Source organism: Lactuca saligna, chromosome 3, assembly GCF_052625555.1.
Source record: "Lactuca saligna cultivar CGN05327 chromosome 3, ASM5262555v1, whole genome shotgun sequence".
Lineage (NCBI taxonomy): Eukaryota > Viridiplantae > Streptophyta > Magnoliopsida > Asterales > Asteraceae > Lactuca > Lactuca saligna.
Genome location: NC_136419.1, coordinates 188,486,897 through 188,493,133, shown reverse-complemented (window position 1 = coordinate 188,493,133; position 6,237 = coordinate 188,486,897).

The window sequence follows — 6,237 nt, the reverse complement described above, 5'->3', positions numbered from 1 at the left end:
CAAGACATATGTGAGATCATGTGACAAGCGTTTATATCAATAAAAGACTTTATTCAAAGATATACTTATCAATTGTTGATATACATCAATAAAACTTTGGCCCAAATGGCATAGAAAACATGCAATTTTTGATTAACATCTTGTTAGATTTCAGGCTTATAGTCCTATCTAACCATTTGCCAATACTATAGAATAGAAGTCATTCTCTTATGGAGACATGCTCTACATGGCCAGAGGCTACGTACCAGTACCAATGTGAATCTAAGTCCTTTCAGTGAACACATGGTCAAAGGTATTACAATTGCTATAAACATAGGAAATAAAATAACATGGGAAAATAACTCAGAATAATAACACTGAAAAGCACATAGCACATATAACACATAACATACAATTGTTCCTATATATTGAACTCACCTTAAGTTAACCGGGGGTTAAAATAATAATCTGGACAACACTTCGGCTTTAAATATGACTTTCTATGTTGAAAACCGGAAGCTTAATTGAAAACCGGGCTCTGCGAAGGTAGGGCTTGAAAACCGAAAAGATAAAAATTTTGGGCTTCTCAAGGGTCCCGGGACGTGTTTCGGGTGCTAAAATTTATATCGGGGCTTCGGGGAAAGTCAAAATAGTGAATATATGGAATTAGGGTGAAAAAGTGTCAATTTTCTAATTTTAGCTGGGAGGGTTCGCACCCTCCTATTTATAGGGCCGAGGTTCGGAGGTGCGCTGGCAGAAGGGACACTCAGCTGCTGGAGCGAACACCACGAAGCGAGAGGAGGGGAGCTGGCGTGCATGCGTGCATGCGAGGCTCGGACGGGAAGCGATGACGAAGCAGCTCGGTGGCTCGGCTCGCAGGTAAGCACGCATCGGACAGCGAAGCTACACGCGTCGGATTCGGATTGGCTTGGTGATTCGGTCCACTAGGAAGGCGACAGGAGTGCGAGGAGCGTCGGAAATTCGAACGAGACACGACTCGGTGACGTAGTAGCTTTGTGCGAAGGACGTGGCTGAATCCGGACCTCTCATGCGAGATTTCTCGGAAATTGAGCCCCAAACTTTTAAAATCCATAACTTTCTTATACTAGCTCCGATTTTGATGTTCTTTATATGCACACGTAGCTAAAATTACGCTCTACAACTTTCGTTTAGACTTCATCAGCTAATTTTGAACTTATTTTTAATATTATTATTTTTAACAGACCGGGACAGGAAAATCCGTTAAAAATTCATAACTTCGTCATCCGACATCCGTTTTCGTCAGACTTTTTACCATTGTACTAAAAATGACGAGACCTTCGATTCTCGTTTAGGATGTATCAGTCAAATATCGCTCGATTTAAAATTCGAGTTTTTAGCTGTCTGCTGCTAAGTTGAAACTTCGAAAAATCATAACTTCCTCATACGAAGTCCGATTTTGGCGTTCTTTTTATCGAATTTATCGGTTTAACGAATACTACGACTTTCATTTAGATTTATAAGGCTAAAAAGTAGTTTATCAAAAACTCACTTTTTACGTCATTCGGCGTCGTGTCAGTTTTGTCGCGGATCTTCGGTTGGTCATAACTTCTTCGTTATAACTCAGATTTCGACGAGGTTTTCGTCTACAAGTTTCTAACGAGATTTTCTACAACATCAAATAATAGAATTTTACTTATTTAAAATTTTATATTTTCGCTAAATTTCACTATTTGGCTTTTAATTGGAATCTCATAAGACTTCCAATATTTTATGAGTGATTTTAAATATAGCTTTACTTCATTTCTAGTAAAAACCATCTTGTTAGAACTCAACACCCTATTTCACATAGTATTTCAAAATTTTATTCATTACAAAACACGAATTTAAAATGTGTATGTTACATCCGACAACAGATGGAGCAAGGTTACTATAACCTCCACCATAGGAGTCCGGTAGAAAGGGCCCTTCCTGTCATGGTTCAGCGGATCTCGCACCTCAAGAATTAGACAATGGCATAGACGAACCAGGTCTTGGAGCTACGGGCTGCCGTTGAGGCCAATGATGCCCGAACCCGATGGATGGAGAGGGACTACACCCGAACATGCCATCTCATTTACAGAATCTATAAGAACCTTACCACTGCTCAAGCAGAGGTAAGAGAGTACTAGGAGAGGCACTCGACTCTCAAGGATAGAGTGATCACAATTGAGCATCGGATAGCAGAGTTACAGGGTGCCTCGACTTCATCTCAGGGACCGAAATAGACGACCCGCCATGAGTAGGGTGTATCCTACCCACTTCTTGATTTTATTTATGAGTAAGCGTTGGTGCTACTCTTTTATGTAGACCTTCTTAAAGGTGAATTTTCACAAAAACTATGTACTAGCACTATATTATTAATAAAATAGGTATGCATTTTATTTCATTATCTGTTGCTATTTTTTATGCAATTATTTGTTTGTATTATAAATAACATTGTGAGTTGCTTGCTAAATTTCAATAACAACTAGAATTGATACACATACAAAACAAGGAATTCATTTATGGTAGTTCCTGATTCATAACTTTTCTAAGAAACTTATCATTATTCTGCCTTTACATTTATAGTAGAAGTATGCCACAAAGGAAGTCGAACAAGGGCAAGAACAACACACCAAAAGCTCCACCAGCGCCACCTCTCCCAAAAATGGACTCTGCAGTGTTTCGGGTTGCAGTAACAGCTATTGTGGCTACTACCATGGCCCAAATCAGCAGTAACAACAATGGAGCCAGAAACAGAACCAACAGTTCCAACCAAAGCGAGAATTAAGGGCACTAGCGAATGTGCTCATATAAAGAGTTTATGAACTGCAAGCCGAGGACGTATCATGGAACTGGTGTGGTCTTTACTTTAATAAGATGGTTCGAGAAGACCGAGTCTGTCTTCGAAATATGTGCATGTCCTGATGAGTTCAAAGTAATGTATGTTGCATGTACATTTGTAGACTCAGCTTTGTCGTGGTGGAATGGCCATGTTAAAACTTTGACTCTAGCTGTTGCTAACGGTATGAGTTAGGAGGATGTGAACGAGATTATGCTCGAGGAATACTATCCCAAAAGCGAGATGCAAAAAAATGGAACCAGAAATATAGGAACATTCCATGAAGGTCTCCGATATTTCCACCTACAGTACTCGATTTAATGAGCTGACAACTCTGTGCCCTAGAATGGTAACCCCGGAGGCCAACAAAGTGGTGTTGGATTAGTGTCTAAGTCCATAACTATTTTGGTATGTACTTGACCCGATGGTGCATGGTCCTTTTGGGTTGCCTTCACCAAAGAAACTTGATTGGAGAAATAAATAAAGAGAGAGAGAGGTTATTATGATTTATTAATATGTTATAAGAATAATATATTAAAGGAGAAATCATATTTGTTTAATTAATATTGGTCAATAATTAATTAGGAATTAATTTCGTGATCAAGTGTAATTATTTAAACTAGAGAGGCTGAATTGTAATTATGTGATAGTTACAATATATATGGTAATAGTTATCCTAGATATAGGTTGGACGAATTCAAGGGATAAGATATCCTTGAAATCGTCCAAAGGATAAGGGATAAGGGATTTCTAAGACTTATCTTATGGGTTGCTTTGTAGATAAGCAACTAGATAAGGATAATGACTGAAACCCTATCTCTACACCTATATAAAGACCCTAAGGCCTTAGAATTCGTGTACTTGTTCCCAAGGAGTCCTAAGGACGAATTCTAACCTCTCTCCTCTCTCTTTATACCTTCTCCATTTGCTCTTGGTGTTTGTAAGCCATTAGAGGAGTGACACTTGTGACTCTAAGCATTCCAAAGTCAATTCAAGGTGGAATTAGGATTGTTATTGCTATATAACAATCAAGGTATGTTCTTAAACCCATTCATATGTTAATATCGATTTCATATACTAGAATTAGGGTTTGTAGTCTTGGATTCAAAGAATGTACAATAGAGAAACGTAGATCCAAGCATTAGGGTTTGTATGAGCACATAGGATGTCTTATGACCAAAACCCATCAGTGGTATCAGAGCCTTGATTGGTTTCTATTGTATTGATGCATATTTGATCGAAATAAGCACTGAAAATCGATTTTTTGAGCTTCTGAGTGTTTGACTCGCCGAGTCACTTGGTGAACTCGCGGAGTCAGCTGTACTCGACGAGTCCAAGTCCAGACTCGACGAGTCAAAGGGTCTGACAGCTCAGATTCGTGATTTTCTTCCTGTTTTGGCTTTGGATAATTACCATAAACATTTTTTTGTGATAAAATCTGAATTTTTTCAATATTAGGTGATTATCCTTACCTAAATAGAAGATAATTGTTAAAATTTAGATAATCACTTGTTTTATTAGATAAAGTTTGATTATTTGTAATTTAGATTTGAATTATCTTGTGAAAAAGTTTTAATTTTTCCCCTTTAGGTTTTATAGTTTAAATTTGAACCCAAAAGTTTTGTTGTTTTGAAATTTAAATAGTTAAAACCCAAATGTTTTGAAAAAGGTTTCAAAACTTGCCCTCAAGTTTTGGAATATAAATTTTGATTAAAAAGTTTAATTTTGATGTATATTTAAATTCTAACCCTAATGTTTTGAAATGTTTCAAAACTTTCCCTCATATTTTGGAATTTAAAAGTTGATTAAGAGTTTAATTATGAATGTTAAATTCTAAAACCCTAGTAATATTTTGAAAAGTTCAAATACACCCTTATGGTTTTATTAATTAATTAAGGAGTATAATTAAAAGAGATTTAATAAATCCATAAAAGTTTAGGTTAACCATTTAATTGAATTAAAAGTGTAATTGTTAAAGTTAACCACCTAATATTTTAAAAGTGTAAAATGCACCCTATAGTATATATAACATTAAAAGTCTAACATTATATATATGTATGAGTAAAAGTCAGTCTTACCGTTAGTAGGCCTCATTCACGAAGCTGGTCTATAAGGGGTGTTTAAGGAAATTGCCTATAATATGGCGATTGAATGGGTATCCACTGTTACCCACCGCACTCTTGACTAGTGGAGGGTTGTTAGCCGAATGGGTAGGATAGGACGAAACCTTCCATTATAAGTATAATGAATTACTAAAGTAACTAAATGTTTTTCTAATTCCCAATCTTAGTTACTTAGGCAAAAGTGAATTGATGCAATTCCATGAAATTACACTTTGTGCCCTTGCGAAGATGTTAGTGGAGCGTGTGTGGTTTACCGGCACACTAAATGGTTCTAAGCAAAGGTAGTAAAGGGTGACTCAATGTTTGTCATAGTTCGGTGGAGCGTGTGTGGTTTACCGGCACATCGAATAGGTGATTGTAACATGTGAGGGCACCATGTAAGTTTGCATGGTTATTCACACCCGCTTTGTGATCCTCGGCATCCCAGTCACAAACAAGAGGGGCATATCGAGATTTAAACATGCCATTGAAATGTTCAATGAATCTCAAAGGATCTAGGAGTTTTCATAGATTTAAAACTTAAATTTCTTTTTCGTTTTTCATGGTGGAAATTAGTGAATCGTCATTCACTTACCTTCAAATATTTTGCAACTAGATTACGACATCCCTCTTTTAGGTTGTAGCGTATTGTGATGGGTCCTAGCCTTAGTATCTCATTTGGGTGATTTACTAAGGACTCAATTGATCAACTAACTTGAATTTCATTTTCTCCCGTTTTGTAGATGTTAATGTTCGACAACTATGGTCTTCCCAAATCCCGTGGAACAAGCATTCCACATGAAGATGATATTCCACGATTCGATCGAGAAACAAGAAATCATGCTTCACTTCCTCCTCCTCCTCCAATTATTCTCCCTAACCCACAAGATTGTAAAATTGAAAGGTTCAATATCACTCAAGCCCTTTTGGCAAGTAAACATAAAGAAGGCAAGTCGGTGTGTGCACACGTCTTAGGGATGAAGTCACACATTGATAGGTTAAGAATGATGGGATCCGTTATCGGTGAAGCGATGGATGTTGATTGGGTTCTTCAGTCACTTCCTAACTCGTATAGTGAGTTCGTAAGAGAGTACTATATGATGAACCACGATGTGACCGTTATTGATATCACCTATATGCTTATTGCTGCTAAATCAGCAATGGTTTGGCGCAATAGAAAAGCAAAGTTGATTGGTGAATCTGCCTTCAAGACCTCTATGGATATAGACAATGGCAATGAAAGACATGCAATGATCGAAAAGTTTGATCATAAGAGAAAGGCGATGTCTGGAGTAGTTCCATGTGTTGTTCCAA